A 26,239-nucleotide genomic window follows, 5' to 3' on the forward strand; every position below is an offset into this window, starting at 1 on the left:
TTTAGTTGCATTATTTCTCTGGTAATGTAAGAAAAGGGCTGTCATAACTGCAACTGTTAGGTCACAGATACACATGCATGTATATGTATTTCCTCTAACCTTACAAGTCACAGGACTTCACTCTCAGTTGTGACTGATACATTAGAATCATCCATGCAGCCTGCTAGGGACAAGCTTCCGAATGATCACATAAAGATAGTCTTAATTATATTGTCTGTAGTTGCACAGCAAGGTTTAAAAGCTGCTGTTGCATCACTGTAACATTTTATCTGCTTTGAAACAAGCAGCTGATCTACATCATTAGCAGTTACAGACCACATAGAAATCCTATTTTACAACAGCAGTCCTATCTCCCAACTTCCGTCTTACGCAGTAAGAAAGAACATTAGGCACTTAGCATTATCTTAGTTCACTCAGTTGAATCTATTTGCTGTAGACATCTTACAAAGCCTTGTAGGCACAGCACTCTGCTGAGTACATCTAGATACAGAAATACTGACCTACTGGAGGGTAACAAAGAAGTATGTACCTAAAACACAGTTACTTAAGACACACAAAAGTGATGCCAATTCATTAAGTCAGTCTAAGCAGCAGTTGCTGTGCTACTACATAGAGTAAAAAGTTACAGTTAAAACTGCCCTCGTGTTCCTGATTATGCAACATACAGGAAATGTTAAAGCAAGTGGATTCATTGCTATTTTCCCTGTGTGTTTAGTTTTTCTTCCTTCTTTGTTTACTGTCTTCCATTCACGCAAAAAAATCCCAGTAACCAGTCATACAGACCTACCACAGTGACAGAGCTTTCTAGATTGTCATGTGATGACTCAGATAGGAGAAACTGGGCGATTTGGGTACAAAATCAGCTGGTGACCAAATAAACTGAGAGAGAGAGATATGCTCTATGAAATGATCTGTGCACAATGCAAAGGGTCATACTAAGACTGAAAAAAGTCCATAGAGGTGGTTCATATGCTGCGATAGTGTATTACAAGTATCAGACCTCATTTAGACTTAGGAGAACTCTGGTTTTCTATTATTATAATCACGGAGTTGCTGGGGAAACCTCTGTTCACTTTGGAGCTCGCAGTATTCAACTACATATTACTTCTGAAATAAAAATAAATCACTTCCCCTCTAGGTCTTAAGAAATAAAAAGAAGGGAGGAGTGGAACATCAAACATTTCAAAAGATGCATAAGAAAAATCCCTCTATTACTCAGTATACTTTTGTATCTTAGGAAGACCATGCATATCTGAGGCACAGACTTATTCCAGTTAAAAAGTCCACGATGCAGTGTTTGTGCAAAAGGTGTCATGTGACTTTTTGAGCTTTATGTTGTGATGCAGCTGCCTTAAAAATACCTCAGCATTTTAACTGCTGCAGTAAACAGAATGCCTTACTTAAAGCTTATAGAAAGGGCTGTGAGGGGCTTTAAAGCATAGCACAGAAATTGCATGAGCTATTGCAAGTTTTTTTTCTATATTAAGGCTTTTTGCATCCAAGAAGACCCTTTATTGTCTCCCTTCTTAAGACAATTAATCTCTTCCTTTGCAGTGTTCTAATCAGCCTCTCTGAGCTCATTACTGAAAATTTCAAGTCTGATAAAGTTTGTCCTAAAATTCTTGAAGAATTCCCTTTGTAACACCCCAGCAGAACAGACAGTTCTGTTTTGAATAATTTTGAAAAAAATATTAATCTGAAGTTGCATTTGTTAATTACTAACATGAAAGTATGTAGCAACTTAAAAAAAAAAAAAATCATAGACCAGTCTTTTTTTTTTTTTTTTTTTTTTTAATTTAATCAACAGATAATTCTCTAAAGAAGACATTTCAGCCTTGCACTCTGGCAGTGCTATATTCTCAAATAGGAAAAATCTCTTGCTAATACCACCATATTCCATGTGCTAGGTCAGGGCAATGCCTTGTAATAACAAGATAATGGGAGTGTAGTGCGGAGAATTGTGACAGTGGACCTAGGGGAAATAAGTTAGAATGACAAGATAGGCTTTAGATGTATTTACTTATTTATGTACAGTTTTGCCTGTGGGAAAGAGTAAGGTGCTTCTGTCAAAACCAGGGAGGCACAAAAGCTACATTTTCATTATTCTGACTCACTATTTTTCAGAACACACAAACAGTAAATATTACAAGTACAGGAAAAAAAGCAATGTCATGAAAACTGTTTTTGCTACCACAGAAATAAACAGGAAATACACTATTTTTGTAGCTAATATCAAATTTCAAAACTTGGAAATTTTCACAACTTCTATTCCTCGGATGCTCTTCAGATCATCTCTTTCTAAAGTTTTTGTAGTTTTGCATGGTTATTCTTCTCACCCACAGGCTATAATTTTAAATGGGTTTACATAAATATGGAGAACAAGAACCTGTTGTGGTAGGGCTGGATAGGTGAAAATAGGCTTATACATGTACTGGCTTGCCAAGACATGTTTTTTTTCTGTTCTCCCTCCTCTTATTATAGGGAGAATCAACTGCTGGAAAGAGGACAAAGGGTCTGATGCCATCGAGTTTAAGGACTCTGGCTTGCCCAGACTTGTTTACATCTTGTGGTAAACAAGATACCTATGCTTAGCTTGTGCCTGCCTTGTGCAAGGCCTATGTTTTTCCCAAACTTGGGTAAAGCAAGCCTATGGCTTCACCTAATATGGTCAAGCTTGGCTAACTGCCATTCTAGTTGGCTATTCTGTGTCCAAACACCCATTAGTCTTGGATTACACTGGTAAAATGAGATGAGCAGGTAACATGATGTGCTCTGCTGTTATATTCATGCTTGCTTACCTGCTGCTATTGCTCTCTACTTCGGGCAGTGTTCTGCCCTGTTGCATCCTGAACTGCCTGGAAACTGCCTGCTTCAAGTTTACCAGGAACAGCCTCTAAATGCCTCCACATGATCAGCTTAGCCAGTGTGACATCATACTAAGACTGCACATTGCAAAATATCCTGCCTACACCTGCCAAGACGAGGAGCCCTTACTGAACCAGGAGGGGAACATTATAACTGAAGACGAGAAAAAGACTGAAGTCCTGAATGCCTTCTTTGCCACAGTTTTCAACAGTAAGGAGGGAGGAGTTCAGGGCAAGTGGCCTCCTGAACTGGGGGATAGGGTCAGGGAGCGGTGTGTTGCCCTGGAAATTCATGAGGAATTAGTTCAGGACCTGTTGAGCCACCTGTACACGCACAAGTCCATGGGACCAGATGAGATCCATGCTAGGGCACTGAGAGAGCTGGCAGCTGAGCTGGCCAAGCCACTCTCCATCATTTTCCAGCAGTCCTGGATCACCGGAGAGATCCCAGGAGACAGGAAACTGGCCAATGTAATCCCCATCCACAAGAAGGGTCGGATGGAGGAACCTGGGAACTACAGACCCATCAGCCTGACCTCAGTGCCAGGGAAATGGACGGAGCAGGTTATCATGGGGACAATAACTGCACACCTGAGGGATGGCCAAGGGCTCAGGTCCAGTCAACATGGATTTAGGAAGGGCAGATCCTGCCTCTCCAACCTGATCTCCTTCTATGATCAGGTGACCCGCTTGGTGGATGTGGGGAGGCCTGTGGATGTGGTGAATCTGGACTTCAGCAAGGCCTTTGACACTGTCCCCCACAGCAAACTGCTGGCTAAGCTGTCAGCCCATGGCTTGGATGGCAACACTCTGTTCTGGGTTAGAAACTGTCTGGAGGGCCGAGCCCAGAGAGTGGTAGTGAATGGTGCCACATCCAGCTGGCGGCCGGTCACTAGCAGTGTCCCTCAAGGATCAGTGTTGGGCCCCACCCTCTTTAACATTTTCATAGATGATCTGGATGAGGGCATCGAGTCAGCCATCAAGTTTGCAGATGACACTAATCTGGGGGCAGATGTGGCTGGGTTGGAGGGCAGAAGGGCTCTGCAGCGGGACCTTGACCACCTGGACAGATGGGCAGAGTCCAATGGGATGGGGTTCAATAACTCCAAGTGCCAGGTGCTGCACTTTGGCCACAACAACCCCATGCAGAGCTACAGGCTGGGGTTGGAGTGGCTGGAGAGCAGCCAAACAGAAAGGGATCTGGGGGTGCTGATCGATACCCACCTGAACATGAGCCAACAGTGTGCCCAGGTGGCCAAGAGAGCCAGTGCCATCCTGGCCTGCATCAGGAATGGTGTGGTCAGCAGGAGCACGGAGGTCATTCTGCCCCTGTACTCTGCACTGGTTAGACCACACCTTGAGTACTGTGTTCAGTTCTGGGACCCCCAGTTTAGAAGGGACATTGAGATGCTTGCGCATGTCCAGAGAAGGGTGACGAGACTGGTGAGAGGCCCTGAGCACAAGCCCTGTGAGGAGAGGCTGAGGGAGCTGGGATTGTTTAGCCTGGAGAAAAGGAGTCTCAGGGGTGGCCTTATTGCTGTCTACAACTACCTGAAGGGTGGTTGTGGCCAGGGGGAGGTTGCTCTCTTCTCTCAGGTGGCCAGCACCAGAACGAGAGGACACAGTCTCAAGCTATGCCAGGGGAAATTTAGGCTCGAGGTGAGGAGAAAGTTCTTCACAGAGAGAGTCATTGGCTACTGGAATGGGCTGCCCGGGGAGGTGGTGGAGTCGCCGTCCCTGGGGCTGTTCAAGGCAGGATTGGACTTGGCGCTTGGTGCCATGGTCTAGCGTTGAGCTCTGTAGTAAAGGGTTGGACTTGATGATCTATGAGGTCTCTTCCAATCTTGGTGATACTGTGATACTGTGAAGGGAGACATGCAGATCATCCAGAGAAGCCAGGATAAGGCCGGAGACTGTCTGCCTCCTTTCCCTAGCACTCTGTGAAGCCTGGGAAGAATCAAAAGCCTTAGTCACTGACAAGACACTGTGCATATATGTAACCCACTGTGTTTATACAGGCAACCTAATCTAAAGGTGATATGCCATATCAAAGGGTATCCACTCCCAAGAAAGGAGACACACAACCAAAATAATCCACACAAGATACTTTGTCCTCAGCGGGATAATTAATTGCCCTTGATTAAATGGCCTATTGCACAGGGGGTGATATGTCATGGAGGGCCTGTAGGTATGAAAAATAGGCTTATTTGTGTCTTGCCCTGCCTGGACATGTTTTTTCTGCCCAAACCAGAGGTAAACACATTAAGTGGATGAAAGGGGCACAATAGGCCTGGTGCCACAAAGTCTGGCCTGCTCAGGGTCTATGTTGCATAATGTGTTTGTAAATATGTTTGTGTAAGCCCCCACACACCCAGCTCATGCCTGCCTGGTGTAAGGCCCTTGTGATTCACCATATTTGGAAAGTCCAGGCCTGTGGCTTTTGCCTATTATGGTAAGGTTTGCCTGACTGCCAGCCTGATTGGTCATTCTAGTGACCAAGGGGCCATTAATTTCAGCCCACATTCAATAAATGGGTGTACACAGGTAAGCAACTTGCTTGGACTCCCCTGCTCACACTCACTCACATTTAGGCTCATTATTAGACTTAAACTCACCAACACTGCTTATGCCTAAGTGCTTTGCTGTTATTACGGAGACAGAATCTCCTACAGTCTCCCAGGCAGCTGTGCACACTTGAACACCACTGCAGTGAGTTATCAGGACCAGATCCTGTATTGCCTGCCTTTACCTATGGAGCTCAGACTCCCGAGCAGCCATGCACCCTATTGTATGTCCACTGCCATATAGTTATTACAAAGCCATATAGTTATTATGAAGACTTGGACCTAGCTTATCACAAATGGAAACAAGAGGAAAAGCAGTCTAAAATGAGCAAGAGTAGTAAGGCCTTGTGCTTGCCTCAAAAAAGCAGTGAAAATAATAAAATGGATAATAATAGGGCAAAACATAGCTGGCCAAACAATCTGAAAAACAGCCAAGTGTGTTACTTGGAAGCTAGGGCAGTAATCCCACTTTGGGGCCAAGAAGGCAGGTTTTGGACCTGAATGTGATAGCTAGCTCAGAAACTTTCCATTTCTTCAAGCAAGAAGAATGTACTGAAGTTCTTGCCATACCGTGTGAGCAAATTCAACAGTGCACTGAATTGTGTGACTAATGATATCCACTACATCCCCATCTGCCTCTTTACTAAGTTAGATATAATATCTGCAGTGGATAAAATTGCTTTGGTAGATAGATAGATAGACAGACAGACAAACAGACCTTTTTTGATAATTGAATTTTGTGTTTAAGGGGAAAGCTGGTGAGCTCTATATATACTTGTATTTCCCAAGAATTGTGATTCTAGCATTTTGAACTACCTCCTGAGAGATTTTATAGGATCACAGGATGTTAGGGGTTGGAAGGGACCTAAGAAGATCATTGAGTCCAAGTCTCCCTGCCAGAGCAGGACAATACTATCTAACACAGATAACAGAACAACACATCCAGACAGACCTTGAAAGTCTCCAGAGAAGGAGACTCCATGACCTCTCTGCAGGGCCTGCTCCAGTGCTCTGTGGCTCTTACGGTAAAGAAGTTTCTCCCTGTGCTGAGGCGGAACCTCTTTTGATGCAATTTAGACTCGTTGATCCTTGTCCTATCACAGGGAGCAAGTGAGAAGAGCCTGTCCTCCCCTCCTGGTCAGCCTTCAGATGCTTATAAACATTTATCAAATCCTCTCTAAGTCTTCTCTCATCCACACTAAAAAGCTCCAAGTCCTTCAACCTCTCCCCATAAACCATGTCTTCTAGTCCCCTAATCATCCTTGTAGCCCTCCAATGGACCTTCTCCAGCAGATCCCTGTCTCTCTTAAACTGGGGAGTACAAAACTGAGTGCAGTACTCAATAGGAGGTCTCACCAGGGCAGAGTAGAGGGGGAGGAGAACCTCCTTTGATCTGCTGGACACACTCCTCCTAATACACACCAGGATCCCATTGGCCTTCTTGGCCACATGGGCACATTCCTGTGCCATGGTTAACTTGTTATCCACCAGGACTTCCAGGTCCCCCTCCACAGGACTGCTTTCCAGCAGATCACCTCCCAGCCTGTACTAGTGGAGTTTGTTATTAGTCCTCAGATGCAGGACTCTGCACTTGTCCTTGTTGAAGGTCATTTGGTTCCTCTGTGCCCAATTCTCCAGTCTGTCCAGGTCTTGCTGGATGTCCACACAGCCTTCAGCTAGATCAGCCAAGCCTCCCAGCTTGGTGTCATCAGCAAACTTGTTGAACAGACATTCTGTGCCCTCATCAATGTCATTGATGAAGATGTTAAACAGGACTGGCCCCAGCACTGATCCCTGGGGGACACCACTAGTCACAGCTTTCCAGCTGGACCTGGCACCACTGATCACCACCCTCTGAACTCTATCTTGCAACCAATTCCTAACCCACTTCACTGTCTGCTCTTCCATTCCACACTTCCTCAGCTTGCACACTAAAATGTCATGGGAGGTGGTGTCAAAGGCCTTGCTAAGGTCAAGGTGGACTACATCCATCGATTTCCCTGAATCTACCTAGTCGGTAAGAGTATCATAAAATGCTATCAGGTTAGTTAAGCATGACTTTCCCTTGATAAATCCTTGCTGACTACTCTTGATAACCTTCTCGTCCAAGTGCCTTGAGATACCCTCCAACAGGAGCCTTTCCATCATTTTTTCCAGGGATGGAGGTGAGGCTGACTGGTCTATCATTTCCTGGAACCTCTTTTTTTGCCCTTTTTGTTGATTAGAGTGACATTGACTCTCTTCCAGTCCTCAGGTACCTCTCCTGTTTGTCATGATTTGGCAAAGATGATGGAGAGTGGCAGAGTGATAATATCAGCCAGTCCTCTCAACACCCTTGGGTGAATTTCATCAGAGCCCATGGACTTGTCAATGCTTAATTTGTGTAACTGACCTCTAACTCAGTCTGCACTGACCAGTGAGGAGCATTCCTTCCTCCAGGCTTGCTCTCCTTCATCCAGGTTCTGGAGTACATAGAGCAGTTCAGCCTTATGTGTAAAGACTGAAGCAAAGAAGCTATTCAACAAATCTGCCTTCTCTGCATCCTCAGTTATCAAGGCTGCCTCCTCATTCAGTAATGCCCCCACACCTTACTTGTTCTTCCTTTTTCTACTGATGTATTTGAAGAAGACCTTCTTGTTCTGTTTCACTTCTTTTGCCAGCTCAAGTTCCAGAAGGTCTTTAGCCTTCCTTTACTGCCTTCCTACAAGCCCTGACTACTCTTCTACAGTCTTCCCAAGTGATCAACTTCTTCTTCCATGAGTTGTAGTTTTATTTCTTCTCTGAGATTTCTTTCAGGATCTCCTTATTCAACCATGCAGGTCTCCTGGCACATCTACCTGATTGTTTACAAAGTGAAACACACCTAGCTTGGGCTTGGAGGCAGTGGTCTTTAAAAATTAACCAACTTTCTTGGACTCCTTTACCCTCTAGAGCCTTAGCCCAAGGGATTAACATACATAACTTAACATACATTATACTGCAGTAGATGTAAAAGGAAGTATTTTCTGTGTGCAATGAATGCTATATATCCAATATAAGATGCCCAGATAGGAAAGTATTGCATCAGCTAAAGAAAGCAAACTCTGGCTTTATGTATTGCTGTGTGTTACTTTTTTCCCAAGGAGAACAAACCATAAATGAGTTTGTATAGGGTTAACACTCCAGGGGGGGGGCGTAACCCTGAACCTGACCCTAGGGGTCTTGGCCCCTCCCCAGGGGTGGGCCACACTCCAGGTGATGGTTAGCCCACTCCCCCCACTTCCTGTGGTATAAAAGAAAGAGGAGCTTCCTGTCTCTTCCTCTTTTCTCCTTCGCTCCCTCTTGGCACACACACTCATACTGCATACCAGCACACCACGTGGCAGCCACGAGGCAGAGACACCATCACATTGCTCGGGTTGTATCCATCCCTTTTTTGTATTTTGCTGTTTTCCCTTCCTTATCCTTTGTAAACTTCCCTACCTCCAATACCTTTTCCAAGTTATTGATAAACTTTTCCTTTTTTTTACTTCCAAATCGAGTGAGATTGATTTATTGGGGTATGCTCACCCCTCTCTCTCTCTCCCTATCTTTGGGAAAAGGAGGGGGAAGAGGGGAGGGCACTCTATAACTTCTATAAATTGTCATTGGGTCTATTAAATTTATTAGAGTCTCTGGGAACGAGGCAAACGGACAGTCCCTTTTAGCCTGGCTTTTGAGATGCTGGGATGCAGGAGCAGAAACTGTGGACCTAGATCAGAGGGAGGCAAAGCAGCTGGGATCCTTGTCGAGGGATGGGGGTGTAGATAAAGAACTGGGGAGGCTCGATGGTACCCACTCGCTTTGGGCCAGGCTTCTCATCACCGTGAGGTACAGATATCCGACCAAGGATGACATGATTTTCCATCCCCTTAAATGGACAGATATGGAACAGGGTATCTCACACCTGAGGCAAATGGCTGTACAGGAGATAATCTATGGAGACGGCCAGATGCCCTTGGACCCTGATGATGTCCGCATGAAGCCAGCCCTCTTAAAGAAACTGACCCAGTGTGCCCCTTCCACATATGCCCCTACACTGGGAGCACTGCTGCTGGGCAGAGACCCCAACAACCTTCCCACAATCAGAGAGTTTGTGAATGACCTGAGACAGTTTGAAGACAGTTTGTCAAGGAAAACCTTAATTGCCACTGTAGAGACCCTCACCCAAGAAATGAACGAGCTAAAAGCCTCTTTCTCTGAACTGCAGAAGGCAGAGGATGGCTACTCTTCACCTTCAGAATGGGTGCAAGTCTCAGCTGTCAGGAACACACGTCACCGTACTCCTCCTCCTCCCCACAGGGGACCAGCCCAGAGCAGACAGGGTACACACAGGGGTTCACTTTGGAGAACACTATGTGAACACGGGGAAAACATGGACAGATGGCATGGCCAGCCCACCTCAGCTCTATGGGCCAGAGTAAGGGAACTGTAGGGGACAAACACAGGGAATAACTCCTCCAGAAGAGGGGTTGCCCCAGTGTCCCTCAGGCAGCCCTCTCGCCCAAGGGGTGGTGAAGCCAGTAACTCAGGTCCATGTGCCTCATGCGGTCACACTGCTCAGCATTAGAGGTGCCCTGTCTCCAGCCAGGCGGAGGCCAGGGATAACAGAGTATATTGGGATGTGTTTGTGAAATGGCCTGGCACTTCTGAAGCCGAGAAGTACAGAGCGTTGGTAGACACCGGTGCCCAATGCACTCTGATCCCCTCCAGCCACAGGGGGACAGAAACTATTACAATTGCAGGAGTCACAGGGGAGTCTCAGGAGTTGACTGTGCTGCAGGCTGAGATAAGCCTCACCAGGAATGTGTGGGAGAAGCACACCATAGTAACTGGCCCTGATGCACCTTGCATCCTGGGGATCGACTTTCTCCGGGAAGGGTACTTTAAAGATCCCAGGGGGAACAAGTGAGCTTTTGGCATAGCAGCTGTAGAGACTGCAGACAAAGAGCAGCTGTCTATCATGCCTGGCTTGTCAGATGACCCTTCCGTGGTTGGTACCCACAAGGTGGAAGATGTTAAGTTACCTGCTGCTTCTCGTGTAGTTCATCGCAGGCAATACCGCACCAACAGAGACTCCCTGCTACCCATACAGCAGCTGATTCGCTGCCTGGAGCAGCAGCTTGTCATCAGCAAGAGCCATTCACCCTTCAACAGCCTGATATGGCCAGTGCGGAAGGAGAATGGGGTATGGAGACTGACTGTGGACTTCAGAGGCCTGAACGAAGTGACTCCTTCAATCAGCGCAGCCGTGTCTGATATGTTGGAGCTGCAGTATGAACTGGAAATGAAGGAGGCCAAATGGTATGCCACAATCGACATTGCTAATGCTTTCTTCTCCATCCCCATTGCAGAAGAATGTAGGCCACAGTTTGCCTTCACCTGGAGAGGAGTCCAGTACCACTGGAACAGACTGCCTCAAGGGTGGAAGCATAGCCCTACAATCTGCCACAGCATCATCCAGACTGCACTGGAGAAGGGTGGAGCTCCGGAACATCTGCAGTACATCGATGACATCATTGTATGGGGTGAGACAGCAGAGGAGGTCTTCGAGAAGAGTGAGAAGATCGTTAATATCCTGTTGAATGCTGGTTTGCCATTAAGAGAAGCAAAGTGAAAGGGCCTGCCAGAGAGATCCAGTTCCTGGGAGTTCAATGGCAGGATGGCCGACGCCACATCCCTGTGGATGTGGTGAATAAAGTGGCCACTATGGTGGAACCCACTAACCGGAAGGAGACACAATCCTTCCTGGGGTTTGTGGGCTTTTGGAAGATGCACATTCCCGGGTACAGTCAATTTGTGAAACCCCTCTTTGACGTTACAAGACAGAGGAATAACTTTGGGTGGGGACCTGAGCTGCAGGTGGCATTTGACCAGATCAAACGAGAGGTGGTCCATGCCATGGCCTTGGGACCAGTTTGAACCGGCCCAAAGATTAAGAACATTCTCTACACAGCAGCTGGTGAGAATGGTTCTAGCTGGAGCCTATGCCAGAAAGCTCCTGATGAAACAAGAGGCCGCCCACTCGGGTTCTGGAGCAAGGCACACAAAGGCTCAGAGAGCAATTATACCCCCACAGAGATAGAAATCCTAGCTGCCTATGAGGGAGTTAGAGCTTCCTCTGAGGTGACTGGGACAGAGTCACCACTCCTTTTAGCTCCAAGGCTTCCAGTCCTGACTCGGATGTTTAAAGGGAAGGGTTCAACTCCACACCATGCCACAGATGCCACTTGGAGTAAGTGGATGGCTCTGATAACTCAGAGGGCTAGGATGGGGACTCTTGAGCGCCCAGGCATTGTAGAGATCATCACCAACTGGCCAGAGGGCACTGACTTTGGAAAACCAGCAGAAGAGAAGGCAGTGACCCATGCCGAGGAAGCCCCCCCATACAGTGACCTTCCTGAAGAGGAAAAGGCATATGCTCTCTTCACAGATGGATCCTGCCGCCTGGTAGGCAGCAAGCAGAGATGGAAGGCTGCCGTCTGGAACCCCACACGCAGGGTTGCAGAGGCAAGGGACGGAGAAGGTGAATCCAGCCAGTATGCTGAGGTGAAAGCCATCCAGCTGGCCCTGGACATTGCAGAACCTGCATTTGAACCCAAGACAGAGTGGCATCACTGTTGTGGAAGGCCTGTAGGCCTGAAAAGAGGCTTGCTTATGCCTTGCCTGGACATATTTTTCTGCCAGGACCCCTAGTTGTGAACAGGTTGTGTAAGCCCTCCCACACCCAACTAGTGTCTGAGCTGGGCTGGTGTGTCCATGTGATCCCCATATTTGGGAAAGTCCAGGCAAGTAGCTTCTGCCTTTTATGGTAAGGTTTGGCTAACTGCTGACCTGATTGGTCATTCTAGTGGCCAAAGGGACCATTAATCTCGGACCACAGTCAATAAATAGGGGTGCATAGGTAAACAACATGCTCAGCTCAGACCCTCAGGCACAGACCCTGAATATCTCAGCCACTCAGGTGCTCAGAGTCTCAGATCCTCATGCTCTGACTTATCCACAGCTCACTTGCCTGCGTATCTTTCTTGCAGAGCTCATTTAAGCCTGCACGTATGTATATATATGGAGCCTATAATCTCCTAAGTCAGCTGTCCACATCTGCACACCATTGCTATCAGGACCAGATCCTGCATCACCTTTACCTATGGAGTTCAGACTCCCAGCAGCCACACACACTTTGCATGCCCACTGCCTATCATTGCCTGCCGTTGCTGCTGAGATAACCAGGAAGCAGATTCTGAATTGTCTGCACACATGGCCTGAAGCTGTGAAGAACTGTGTCAGAGACAGCACAATATTCTTCTGAAATCCTGCCAGCTGAGAATTCCTGGACACAGCATCCAGAAGAAGCCAGCAGCACCACAGGCAGAGATCACCTCTCTGCCAGAAGAAAAGGTCAGAAAACCTATTTCCCCAGAAGCTGGGAAGATTTATCCTTTCACCTCAAGCCGGGAGGATTCCCACCTCAGAGTCCACAGGCAGAGACCCTGCAGAACTGGACATTAGACATAGGCTGTGACGCAGCCCCAAAGGGTGATTAATGATTTATAAGAGTGGTGAGTAAAAGCTTCAATACCTCTGTAAATATCTGTTGCCTCTGCTGTAGAGCAGAATCAGTTTCAGCCTGCTCTGCTGGGCAAATAGCATATGACCCCAAGTGGCATTAAGCTGTGGGGAAAACTCCTCTCTCTCTGTTTATAGTTTGAATGTTTGCTAGTTAATTAACAAATTCCTGTACATATTTTATCCTAGATTGTTTTCATAACCATGTACCGACCTTTAATATTAATATACAGTGGTTGGGGGTGGCGAGAGTTCAAAATATTGAATTTAATAAATCTGTATTTTTATATAAAATTATATTGCCCCATGTGCTAGTTTGAAGCAAGCTGGAATGTTTTGGTAACAGAACTAGATAACGGGCAGTGAAATGAAAAACAATTGTGTCTACTTCTCTCACAGTTATGCTGAGAACTCTGGGAAGAAGAAAGTCTTATTCTCCATTTTGTCTCTCACTCTTGCTTTTGCCTTAGACCTGGTCACATCTCATTAACCCTGCTCCTACTAACCTTGCTCCCTAACCTCTTGGCTGCACCTCTTTTCTTCCTGAGAACTGGGGTAAGGTTGAGAGGGCCGGGGGGAGGTGTTGGGGTGGTTTGAGAGCCCCTCCTGGGGACCTAGGTTTCTGGGAGGGGAGTTGTGCTTTTGTATTGTTTATCTTTTGTATATTTCTGTATATAATTGTATATAACTGTATATATTGTAAATAGCTGCTTGTAAATTCTGCTAGCTGTAAATAAATTGCTTCATCTATATTCCTAGGGTCCGTCTGAGTTAGCTGGGGCAAATTCAAAAGTGTGGGGGGGCGGGGTAACCCCCAAACCATCACACCCCAATTAATTTCTCCCCTCCACCAAAATAGACGTAGGTATTGTGAACCCCCCATCTGCAACAATCACATATATGACTAACTTAGTATCCACTTTTTTAGGTTAAGAAAAATTTCCTCACTTGGTAATATTTTAATGTTTATTAGTATCCTTTTGAATATGTTACATCTGCCTGTTAATGTTCCAAGAACAAAATAGAGAAAAAAACCTTCCTTTCCTAAAAAAAGACCTACATTTTTACTCTTTAAATTAGAATTTGCTAATATACTTCCTTGACAGTGATTTTTCCTCATGAATCTGTGTTTCTGGCATTAAAGTATAAATAAAAGATAATTTTAAGGATGATGTTCAAGGATTTTTGTTAATTTTCTACAAGTGTGACTATGTTCATGTAATGGTTTACCCACCTGCCTGCTTCTCCAAAACAAAGGCAAGGGGAAAAGTAATGCACAAATCTCAGACTTGAGATAAAGAGATAAGAGTTTAATAAAATATAAGATAACCAAAATGCATAACTACCAAACAATGTAAACAATGTAATCATACTGTGGTGCATTGAAATTACCTCAAAAATAAAATCACAAGACTAGCTCAGAAGTCTTGGAAGCAAAATGAAGCTACATTCAGAAGCAAGCTAAAATCTAGAAGCATAGAATACAATGTATATGTACAGAATATGTATTTACAACTCAAAAATAATGCAAAGACCCCCTTGAATTGTTACCCTACCCCTCTGGACAAGAGAACACTGGAACATCTCTCCCCCCAGAAAGAAATCAGAAAGCCCTGCTACTATCTACTTAGCAATAATAAAAGTCTCAGCCAAGGACAGCAAAGCTGTGCATAAAGACTAGCTAGCAGCCAGAGTGAAAGAGAGAAAAGGAAGGAAGAAGAGTTTGTACAGCAAAATATATACTAAACCAGTAAGTAAGTGGAATGATATAGATTTATCTGTTGTTTTTCTTTTGAAATCAATACCCTATTTTATTGATCTACTACTATTTTTTTCTATTAAACATCTCTGGAATTTTCCTAGTTCTTGTTTATAACTTAAAACCAGGTGAGAGTGTTGGTTTTAAACCACCATACATACAATACATGATTACCTTAGCTTAACCTATTTGCAGAAGAAGCGCAGTGAAATACACGGGGGGGGGGGGGGGGGGGGGGACGGGACGGGGGGGGGACGGGGACGGGTGGACGGGGGGACGGACGGACAACAAAATAAAACAGAAAGCTAAAACCAGCAGCTATCTGACTCTCGTCTCACCTCCATGCCTTCAGAAAAGAGCCGATGCTCAAGATGCCAGAACCCAGAAGCAACTGGAACAGGAAGCCTCTGCTGTTGCAATCTGAACTTCAAGCTCCATAATACCTTACTCCAGGTAATACTTGCACTTTCTGAAGCTGGCATGAATGTGGCATGGTATGAATAACAGCAGCAAGTTCAACTTAATCCATTACATTCTCTACCATCTGCATTATGCCCTGCAGCAATCAACATGAAATAGTAGATTAGCAACAGGAGACACAGTCTCAAGTTGTGTCGGGGGATGTATAGGCTGGATATTGGAGGAAGTTTTTCACAGAGGGAGTGATTTGCCATTGGAATGTGCTGCCAAGAGTGGTGGTGGAGTCACAATCCCTGAAGGTGTTCAAGAAAAGACTGAATGAGGCACTTCATGTCATGGTCTAGTTGATTGGATAGGGCTGGGTGATATGTTGGACTGGACAATCTTGGAAGTCTTTTCCAACCTGGTTGATTCTATGATTCTATGCCAGTCACTGTCTATTCTTAGTCAAGATCACTTTGTAGTACACAGAAAACTACTCACTGAAGATGCCCTGGACCTCTGCATTCCAGTACAGTCTAGATCAGCCCATGACCACTTCAAATGGGGGGGTTGTGTTTCCACCCTGAGGCAGCCAAGTTCAGTAACTCCTTCCACCCCTCGAAGTGAAAGTAAATTGTGGCTTCCATTCTGGTAGAGAGTTCTAATAGAGATCCCTCTGTCACACCCTAAACACAGATGGGTTACACCTCTTCAACCTGCCAAGGTTCTGTACAGTCCAATAAGCCCAGATGATCCTCTCCTCCATCTGTTTGGAGTCAGGCCCCCGCTTATTCTAAATATCATCACCTGCATCTTGTGAAGACACTTTGTAAGTCATTTCAGAAGAATCAGAAGCAGTATCAGCTTGTCTGTTCTTCTTGGGTGATTTTCCACTTGAAATTGAGGCAGCATTCTTTGGGGGAGAGTTCCTCTGTAGTTCAGGTGCTTGTGCAATTAGGACTGAGGTAGATTTTCTATCCCACTTCCTCATGTCCTCACCATGGTCATGTAAGTATAGCCACAGGTTACATTGGGGTGCACACCTCCCAGATTCTCTCCATCAAACAGAGGAGCATCTGTTCCTCATGGCTGAATCACAGTCCTGTATGGTGGAGATATTTTTCCTCACCTCCCTGAGGCCTTTGTTAGTTGCATCTATCGGCCTTGACCATCTTCCAAAGCCCTGCAAGAGCTGAGAGTAAATGGCAAACAACTAACTCTTTCTATTGTTCTCATGATGGTCTCGCTTCATCCTCATTGTTTGCAAAATGAGCTGTTTTCATTGTGTACTTCTTTATCTGTATAGGGGCAACTGATATTGACACATATTGGCTGTCTGATGCTACTGCCATGTCTCTTGGCCTGTTTGTAGACCCAGAGATCTCCTCCTCTTCGTGATGAATGATACTGAAAAGATCTTGATACTGATGGCCCAGTTGACAACACTTTGCAGTGACTTGTATCTCCCAGGAATTTTTAAACTGGCAACACCCTTTTATCAAACATTTTACCAGCTCATCAGTGTTCCAAAGCACTGGAGGTGACTAGCAGGTCAAAGACTGGCCTGGGCTTTCCCACATACCTTGCCACTCATAGTTCTGTAGAGCAGGTCTCCAAACAGCATTCTTGGAAGAAATTTGTCACACTATGACCAAGACCAAGCATATGCTTAAGAGACACAACAACAGAAGCAGTCTAATATTGGTGTCAATAATAATTTAAATCCTCTGAAGATGAATAAATGTTCTCTTCTGTTCCACTCACTAGTTGAGTGAGACTACTGATAAATGGTGATGCAGTATACAAAAAACTGGATTAACCAAACAATTAGTGTAATAATCCTCTTATATCAAATGAAAACAACAAGTAGAAGATACAACATCAAGGCAAACTTAAGCCATTTTGTTAGGGTGAAAAATACATAAAAGAAAGCATGGTTATCAAAGGGTATGCAAAACCAAATAATGCATGAAAAGCTATATGACAGCTTACACATTGTCACCAGAAGAGGTATTTAAGTGAGAAAAGTGAATGTGTTAACATGAAAGGAAACATATACGTTTGCATTTCAGTTTGGCACTCTCCTGCTGAAGTCCAACTGTCTTAATTATGGCAATGGCTTTGTGCCATTTGAATGACCAAAAAAAAAAAAAAAAAAAAAAAAAAGGAGTATAATTGTTTAGCACAAGGGCTAACCTGCCTGCTTCCCCAACACAAAGGTGAGGGGAAAAGTAGCACACAAAACTCAGGGTTAAGATAAAGAGATAAGAGTTTAATATAACATAGGATATCATAATCACAATGCATAATTACCTTAGCTAATAATCTAATTGATCTAATAATACAATACATGATTACCTTAGCTTAGTCTATTTGTTGAAGAACTGCAGTGAAATACACAACAAATAAGACAACATAAAATAGAAAGCCAAAACCAGCAGCTGTCTGACTCCCACACATTTGCCACCATGCCTGCAGAAAAGAACCAATACTCAAGATGTCAGGACCCAGAAGTAGCAAGTGGAACAGGAAACCTCCCACATTGTAGTCTGAACTTCAAGCCCCATAATACTTTGTTCCAGTTAGTGCCAACATTGCATCCCAGAGCAACAATTGTGACACCAATATGGTTAGATAATTGTTCTCCAATAATCTCCTTTATTGCCGTGATACAGCAACCTATATGCCAACTTGGAAGAGGCATGCACAACTAGCTTAGTTAAGATTGGTACATGTGTAAGGTACAAATTGGCTTAAGGCGATGTGTGAGGTACAGATAGGTTAAACTTATATAAACAACTTGTAGGGTCAGCATCCTGCAGCCAGCAGACCCTGCCTCCTGCAGCTGCATATGGGAGGCTGTTGTCACCGTCTTAGTTCCTGCCTCCGGGATGGACTCAAGGACACTTCGCAGCACATGTTGCTCATGGTTATCAATTCATGTCCTCTGTTAGCAAGAAATCCATCCACAAGTTAGCACTTTCATTTTTTGAAGCTGGCATGACTGCAATATGGTATGAATAAGAGCTGCAGATTCATCTCAGTCCATAACATAATGTCTAAGGTACATACTGTAAGAAACTTGGAAATAAGTTCTAGTCATGAGAATGTTCAGAATGATGTTATAGAAAGGCCATAGGAACAACTGCAAAACATGAGGTATAAATCCCAGATATTTTCTTTATTATAAAATTCTTCTTTTCAGATTCATTTGGTAAAGGTTATTGATGTCAAATCAGAACTGATATATGGAGAGTAAGATAGCATGAGATCATGTCAAATCATTGTAAACAGTTTAAAGGTTACTCATGATCAAAAAAAGAGTGATTTTTTCTGGATTATGTGTGGGGTCTATATTCAGATGCAGACAAATTTTTTGTCAAGTACTAAATTTAAACAAGTGTTTATAATTATCATATTTAAAACAGGAATTAAATATAAAGATCTAATTCCTATTGATTTATGTGTATGTGCATGTATTCTCTTTCATTTGTTTTTATTAATGTCTTTTTTTTTCTGCTTTTCCTTTCATCATGCTATTTTTCACTCTTTTTTCCTTCTCCATCCCATTTCTTGTTTTCCCCCTTTTGGATTTCTTACTTGGGTCTACAATTTTTTCTGTCCCAAGGCTTGTTTGATTCTGTTCATTCCTCTTCATTCTCTCATAAAACTGTATATTCTATCAAGGTTGTATGAGAAATTAATTACCAGTTATGAATTATTACTATTAATGTATGTATGAATATTATTTTTTTATTAATATTAACAACTTGGGAAAAAATCCCTCAGGTTCTTTGGATTTTTAGTCTCCAAGAAGCAATTGCATAGAATTAAATAGTTTAATCAATCAGAACTTGGAAAACAATAATGCGAGAACAGGAAAAATTCTAACTGATGCCTTTGCAGTCTTGGCATTCACTCCAGTGTATACTTATGATGCCCTTTATCCCTGAGTAAATCTCCTGTATGAAAGTGGTTTTCAAACTTATGATGATCCCAGAATAAAATACAAATATTTCAGGCAGAAAAGAGATAGTGCTAAGCCACTAGTGTGAGCTGCCTACACGTGGCTGCCCGTTAAGGAGCTGGAAACAAGGAGATGCTCCGTGCAGACAAAGGAACAGTGCAGAAAGGTTGAATGTAGAAAGTCTGCTGTAGAAAGCCAAATGTAGAAAGATGTGGTTTCCAAATAATCCCCCTTTATATACTTGATTTTTAAATCAAATGGCCAATAGGGACTAACACCATTATTCTGGCCAATGAATCCAAAGCTTCATGCCTCCTTTGACTACACAGGCACATTGAGGGCAGCACAAGACAACTGACACAAGATGCGAAGGCCTCCAGCCCTCAAGACCTTGCTGGGGGAAACCCTTACTGTTTGCTCATCTACTCACTCCTGGACCCCAGCACAATAGAAGGAGGAGAGCCAGTATTAAACCTGCCTGGCAGGATTTATGCCCTACCAGGACAAATGTTCTTGTCATAAATAACAGGCATAAACTGGCGTTCATGCAAGTTAAGGCCTTTAATAGAGTTGCAGGAATCAAGCAATTTACAGGCCTGGGTGTGGGGGAGACTCTGCTCTACCCTAACGCACACCCTTTGCCTTCAGTTTTCTCTTTTTATACCCTATTCTATTACATATTCATTACTAAGTTCTAAGAAAAGATTGGGTTTTCTTTATCAGTTTTTAGAAATATGAGATGTCGCTTCCCCACGTCTCCTTTTATCTGGTGGTCTCTCTGGTAGTCTTTGATGAAGTAAGGGTCTTCTTTTAAGTGTCTTACTCATGAACTTCAAAGTCCTCATTGTTCTTCTGCTTGCTCCTGCAGAAAGGTGGCACCAGGAGGAATGCATTTCCATTCAAATATGCAAAAGACTATCTCTTCCACATGCCTCCCTCCTTCGCCAATCTTATTACTCTTATCTTAAGTCTATTGCATACATTTGCAATGGTGGTGCAAGCAGGAATCCAGTTTTATTCCGTATCCCACTTCCTCCCTGACTGTGACCTCTTGCCACAAATTGATTGGATCAAACATATATTTCTCACAATTGTAACTGTTTGAAGTTATTCTGAAAAAACAGATCATATTCCACTTCAACAGTGATTTAAGTTGTGGATAGTGACATGACAGACCATAACAGGCTTCTTGGAATTATTCCAATTGGGTTTCTCAATATGGCTTCTCTAAACATGCACTTGATGTTCAATAGGCAGAAAACGACCTCAAAGTATTGTCGATTGCAGAATTTTCTAGGTGAAAGAATTTGTGCAATTATGAATCTTTCTTTTGTTAATAAAAGTCATGCAGTCTATCAGTACTACCTCCAGTCTGGTTTAGGAAGGATGCAGTTCCTCTTGTAGGAGAGGTCTGTAAGAAGCCAGCAGAGAGCCAAGGCCTACCTTTCATCAGAAAACCCAGTCAGAAATCCTTTGACCATCCAGTGAATTTTACTTATTTAACCAATGGTCACTTATTTCATCAACATTCCTGACTCATCTTTCAATAGTAAGTTTTCAGTAAGGTTACAGGCGATACCAAATTGGGTGGGAGTGCTGATCCACTTGCAGTTAGTGTGATGGTTTGGGTGTTACCCAAACATGTGCTAGTTTGAAGCTAGCTAGAGTGTTTTGGTGAGAAGAACTACATCACAGGCTGTGAAAGGAAAACAATGGTGATGTCTACTTCCCTCAGAAGTCTTGTCGAGGAGTTTGGGAAGAAGAAATGAAAACTTTAGATAACACTTACCATTTCCTCTCACTCTGTCTTGGGCTGCTGACTGAGCAACATCTTACTCCCTAATCTCACCATCCATTTGGACTAACCCACTTTGCTTCTTAACCTCTTGACTCAACATCTATTCTTCTTTAGGACTGGGGTAAGGTTGAGAGGGGCAGGGGGAAGGTGCAGGGGTGGTTGAGAGCCCCTCCTGGGGACTCAGGTTTCTGGGAGGGGAGTTGTGTCTCTGCATTACCTTTTACCTTGTCTATTTCTGTATGTCATATAACTGTATATACTGTAAATATCTGCTTGTATATTGTGCTAGCTGTGAATAAATAGCTTAATTTATATTTCCAGAGCTGGCTGAGACTAGTCTGGGCTATTTCTAAAGTGTGGGGGAAGGGGAACGCCCAAACCATCACAAAACAAAACAGAAAACTCCTAACATCTTGTGTTATACACTCTGAATTTAAACTCTCTCAGCTAGTTTGATTTCTTTGTGGAATACACTGGATTTCACCATTCTCCTGTATTACCCAGTAGTTGTGAACAGGATCTTCAGCAGACACCACCCCTGGACAGGTTTCCCTTCACCCAAAGGGGAAAATACCCAAATAGTTTTCCCTAAAAGATTCTTTTCACGTACAACAGGAACTTTATCACAGTCTACTGTTTGGACCAAGTCTGACTGTGCAGGTCCTGCTCTGTTTACTGAACCTCTATTATTTACCAACCAGGTTGCTTGTGCTAAATGTTTGTCCCAGTTTTTCAGAGTTCCACCCCCCAGGGCTTTTAGGGTGGTTTTCAGCAAACTGTTGTAGCGCTCAATCTTCCCTGAAGCTGGTGTATAGTAGGGTATGTGGTAGATCCACTCAATACTGTGCTCTTGGGTCGGGTTTTTCACACAATTGTTCTTGAAATGAGTGCCATTGTCTGACTCGATTCTCTCTGGAGTTCTGTGTCTCCACATGATTTGTCTTTCCAAGCCAAGAATGGTGTTACATGTAGAAGAATGTAGAACTGGATGGGTCTACAGCCATCTGCTGCTCGCCTCTACCATCATTAGCACACACTGCTTGCCAGAATGAGATTGAGGTAAAGTCAACCTGCCAGGCTTCTCCATACTTGTACTTTGACCATTACTCACCAAACTATAAGGGCTTGACTCACTTAGCCTGCTTAATAGCAGCACAAATGCCACAGTCATGGATGACTTGGGTGATAGCGTCCATGGCCAAGTCAATTGACCTATTGCATGCCCATCGATATGTTGCATCTCTGCCTTGATATCCAGATGAGTCATGGGCCCACCAATTCACAGTGGGCCAATGATTGTAGAGTCACAGATTGTAGAGACAAGAGTTCACCTCAGTGTTTCCAATCAAGGTCAAGATCAGAGTTCGTACCAACTTGAGAAATTTTAGAAGCTTGGTCTGCCTGCTGGTTGTGTTGGTGTTCCTCAGTAGCTCTACTCTTAGGCTTGTGTGCATTTATGTGCCGCATCTTCAGTGGAATTCTCTACTGATGCTACAATGTCCAACCATAGATGAGCACAGCAAATAGGCTATCCTTTCCTCTGCCAACCATTCTTTTTCCAGTCTTTCAGCCAACCCCATAGGGCATTGGCTACCATCCATGAGCCACTGTAGAGGTAAAAAATGGGCTAATTTTCATGTTCAGCCACATCAAGAGCAAATTGGACAGCTTTTACCTCAGCAAACCGACTGGATTCTCCTTCTCCATCTCTCACTTTGGTAACTCTTATGGTAGGACTCCAGACTGCTGACTTCCATCTTGGCTTGTTCCCAACAAGATGACAGTGTCCTTCTTATTAATAGGAACAGCCATGATGGAGACTTTGTTGATCACATCCTGTGGAATGTGATGGCAACCATCCTGCCACCACACTCCCAGAAACTGAATTTCTCTGGCAGGTCCTTTGACCTTGTCTCTCTTAATGGCAAAACCTGCTTGCAACAGAATGTCAATGATTTTGTTAACTTTCTTGAAGACTTCCTCAGCAGTTTGGCCCCACACAGTGATGTCATTGATGAATCATATATGTACTGGAGCTTTACCTTTCTCCAGTGCATTGTGGATGACTGAGTGACAGATGGTTGAGCTGTGTTTCCACCCCTGAGGCAAACGGTTGACCTGGTACTGGATTCCTCTCCAGGTGAATGCAAACTGAGGCCTGCACTCCTTTGCTATGGGAATAGAGAAGAAAGCATTATCAGTGGTAATGGTAGCATACCATTTGGCCTCCTTCAATTCCAGCTCATACAGGAGTTCCAGCATGTCTGGCACATCTGCGCTCATGGGTGGAGTCACCTCGTTAAGGGCACAAAAATCTTGTCAGGCACCAGTTTTCGTTAGGCTTGTTCACAGGCCAGATCAATTTGTTGAAAGGTGAATGAGCTTTCGTGACGACAGCCTGACTCTCCAGTTGATGAATCAGCCGATGAATGGGCAACAAAGAGTCATGGTTAGTTCTGTACTACCTGTGGTGCATAGTTTGAGTAGTAATTGGCAGCTCCAGATCCTCTCTGTCATGGTGTCCCAGAACTGCAGATTCATCTGAAAGTTCAGGTCTAATGGACAATTTTAATTTACCATCTTCAATCTCTACAGATGCTATTCTGAAAGCCCATTTGTGACCCTTAGGATATTTGAAACAACCTTGTCTCAAAAAGTCTTTTATCTCTCTCACATCTCTGTAGTCATAATTTCTACGGCAGAGACAATGACAGAATGTGACAAGCTGTCCTCTATCTTCCTGAGCTGGTCAGTGACTTCAGCTACTGTGAGACACCTTCCATTATCGCTCCTTTACAGAAACCTGCTAGCCAAGATGATAGCATAGGATGAAGGAGCAAGCTTAACACGCTTCTTCATGAGACCTGTTCCAAGACTGTTGTGGAGGCAGGGAATTAATGTGGCCGAGTCAGGAATCTTTATAAAAATAGAGTTATTTTATTTTCCCAAAAACCCACCCCCAAAACTATATATAGAATTTAATTTAGTTTTAATTACCAGATTCAGTTTCGATTGAGAAGATCTAAAAGGATACCATAGGTAATTGGACTATTTTGGAAGTCAAAAGTTAGAAAAGGCTTGAGCTATTAAAAATTAGCGTTTCCCACTTAATAATAAAGCTGAACCAATTACTCACAAGTGAGCCAGGCTAGTTGGAAGAAGGGCAATCCAGCTGCTTGTCCCCTCGTGTTCTCTTTCAGAGGCCGTGGAAGGGTTGTTAAAGTCTATTGAGCCTGTTTAAAGGGTGCTAATGGTGGGAAGCCATCCTTCAGAGCAGAGCGCCAGGGGCTCCTCCTGCAGAATCTATCCAGGTGGGGGGAGAAGTCTCAGGTGGGCACGAACTCCCAGGTGGGGGTGAATTCTAAGGCAGGAACCCCAAGAGCGGGAAGTCCCCCGTCCCCCCCCAAATATTTATACCCTTCCTAGACAAAGAACAGAGTTACCACTTCCTAGGCATGAAGACCACAGCCAATCCCCATCCCAATTCCAATGCTGGCAGTACACAGGACACCTCTCATGACGGAAGAGCCCCTTGCTCCCCCCCACCTCACGCCTGCAGGGTGGGGGGGGAGACAGGTCTTTTTGTGCCTTTTCCTCTCCTATTCAAACCACAGAGGGAGAGGAATTTAGGGGTATACAAGACTCCAGGACAAAGACGAATACCATCAGTCTCATGTGTGCCATTATCTCCATAGATCACCTCCTTCGCAGCAAACTCCTTCAGAAGCTTAATTCCCTGTGAAATGCTGTTCCATTTCTTGCCTGGCCATGGTGGATCATCTCAGGAAGGATATCTCATAGCCACAGTCAACAGAAGGCATGTCCACAAGCTAACCTTACCAAGAAGACTTGCGAGGTATTTGTCCACTCCACTCTCCTTGATTGCGGGAGAATTCTCCTGCAGCAGGATGAGAGCTAGTAAACATGAGAACTCGTGCTGGGAGATGTCCTTGAGCTGGAAGCTACAATGAGCAACCCACGCACACCTGAAGGGGGCTGAGCATGCCGTCCCCCTGGGGTGAACACAGCTACAGGGGGCTGAGCCTGCCAGCCCCCTGGGGTGGAAACCACAGGTTGTTTAGTACAGAGTAACCTATCTGCACCTTGCATGTTGCTCTGGGCCAATCTGTACAGTCCACTTGTTCCAGCTCCAAACTGATTGTATACACCTCCTCTGAGCACTATATAAGAAGCTTCGCTACCCTAATAAAGTTGTACTGATGCATAGCAAGCTGATGAGTTGATTCATCAGTACCCCGATCTCGCCTCTCACCAGCCTCCTGACTGACACTTAGTGAGTGGCCCTAGGTGCTTGGCAGATTTTTCTCCTACCCGTAGGGCATTGGCAGCAATAGTATGGTATCTCACCAGCCAGTTTCGGATTGGCTCTCCTGATTCCCTTGAGTATTCCTTTCTAACTTCCCTGACCTCTCTGAGGGGATCACTGGAATCCTGGATGTCATCCTTCTCATTTTCCTCTCATTATCCTGGTTGTCCCTGGCCTAAAAACATAACTTTCCTAAGGGAACTCTTAATCTCCTCAGAGCCATCTTCTTTCTTGGTAGCCAATCTCACAAAGCTCTTCTTATCAGAGTACTGAGATCTGAGTATGTTGGCCAAATCATGAAGACTATATATCTCCTCTTCTTCCTCTTGTGAACCAGAGATCTTGTCCTCTCTTTTGAATTACTCCTTGTCAAATATTTTATCTTAGCCTTTGCTTTGTTTGGGCCAAGATAATTTGAGCTGAAATGGACATTGACCACCTGTCTAGAATGTTTGAATTATAGGGGGTTTGGCCTGAGTCTTGTGAGTTTGAATCTGGCTTAGGATTAGGGGTTTCTGCTGCCTGAGGATTTGAGTTAGTTGAAGAAACATCTGGAGTCTGAGCAGCTATCTTCGTTTCTTGTCTTTGTGCCCTGTTATTTTTATTACCCAGGACTTGGACAACTATTTCAGAATCTAGGGGACGAGAGGTAGCAGTGGCCCCTCCTTTCTCTCCCTCTGAGCTAGGACTGTTTAGACTCTCGTTATATTTAGTCTGGGACATGGTCTGATCTTTTTACTTCTTGAAGGCACCACAGTCTAATTTCTCTTGCATAATGGCAAAATTAATATGAAAATCAAAATTACAAGACCTAAGATCACACATGACAGAAATGCCACAATCTCACGTGAATAAAATTCAGAGCAAGGGTTAGGTAACTGGGTCTCAGAAAAAATTACTCTCATTAAAGCTGTGGATAAAACAGTAATGTTTCCTGTATTGTTACTGGTAAAAGACCCTGTAATATTAAATCT

The sequence above is a fragment of the Pogoniulus pusillus genome, chromosome Z (genome assembly GCF_015220805.1).
Source record: "Pogoniulus pusillus isolate bPogPus1 chromosome Z, bPogPus1.pri, whole genome shotgun sequence".
NCBI classification, from domain to species: Eukaryota; Metazoa; Chordata; class Aves; order Piciformes; family Lybiidae; genus Pogoniulus; species Pogoniulus pusillus.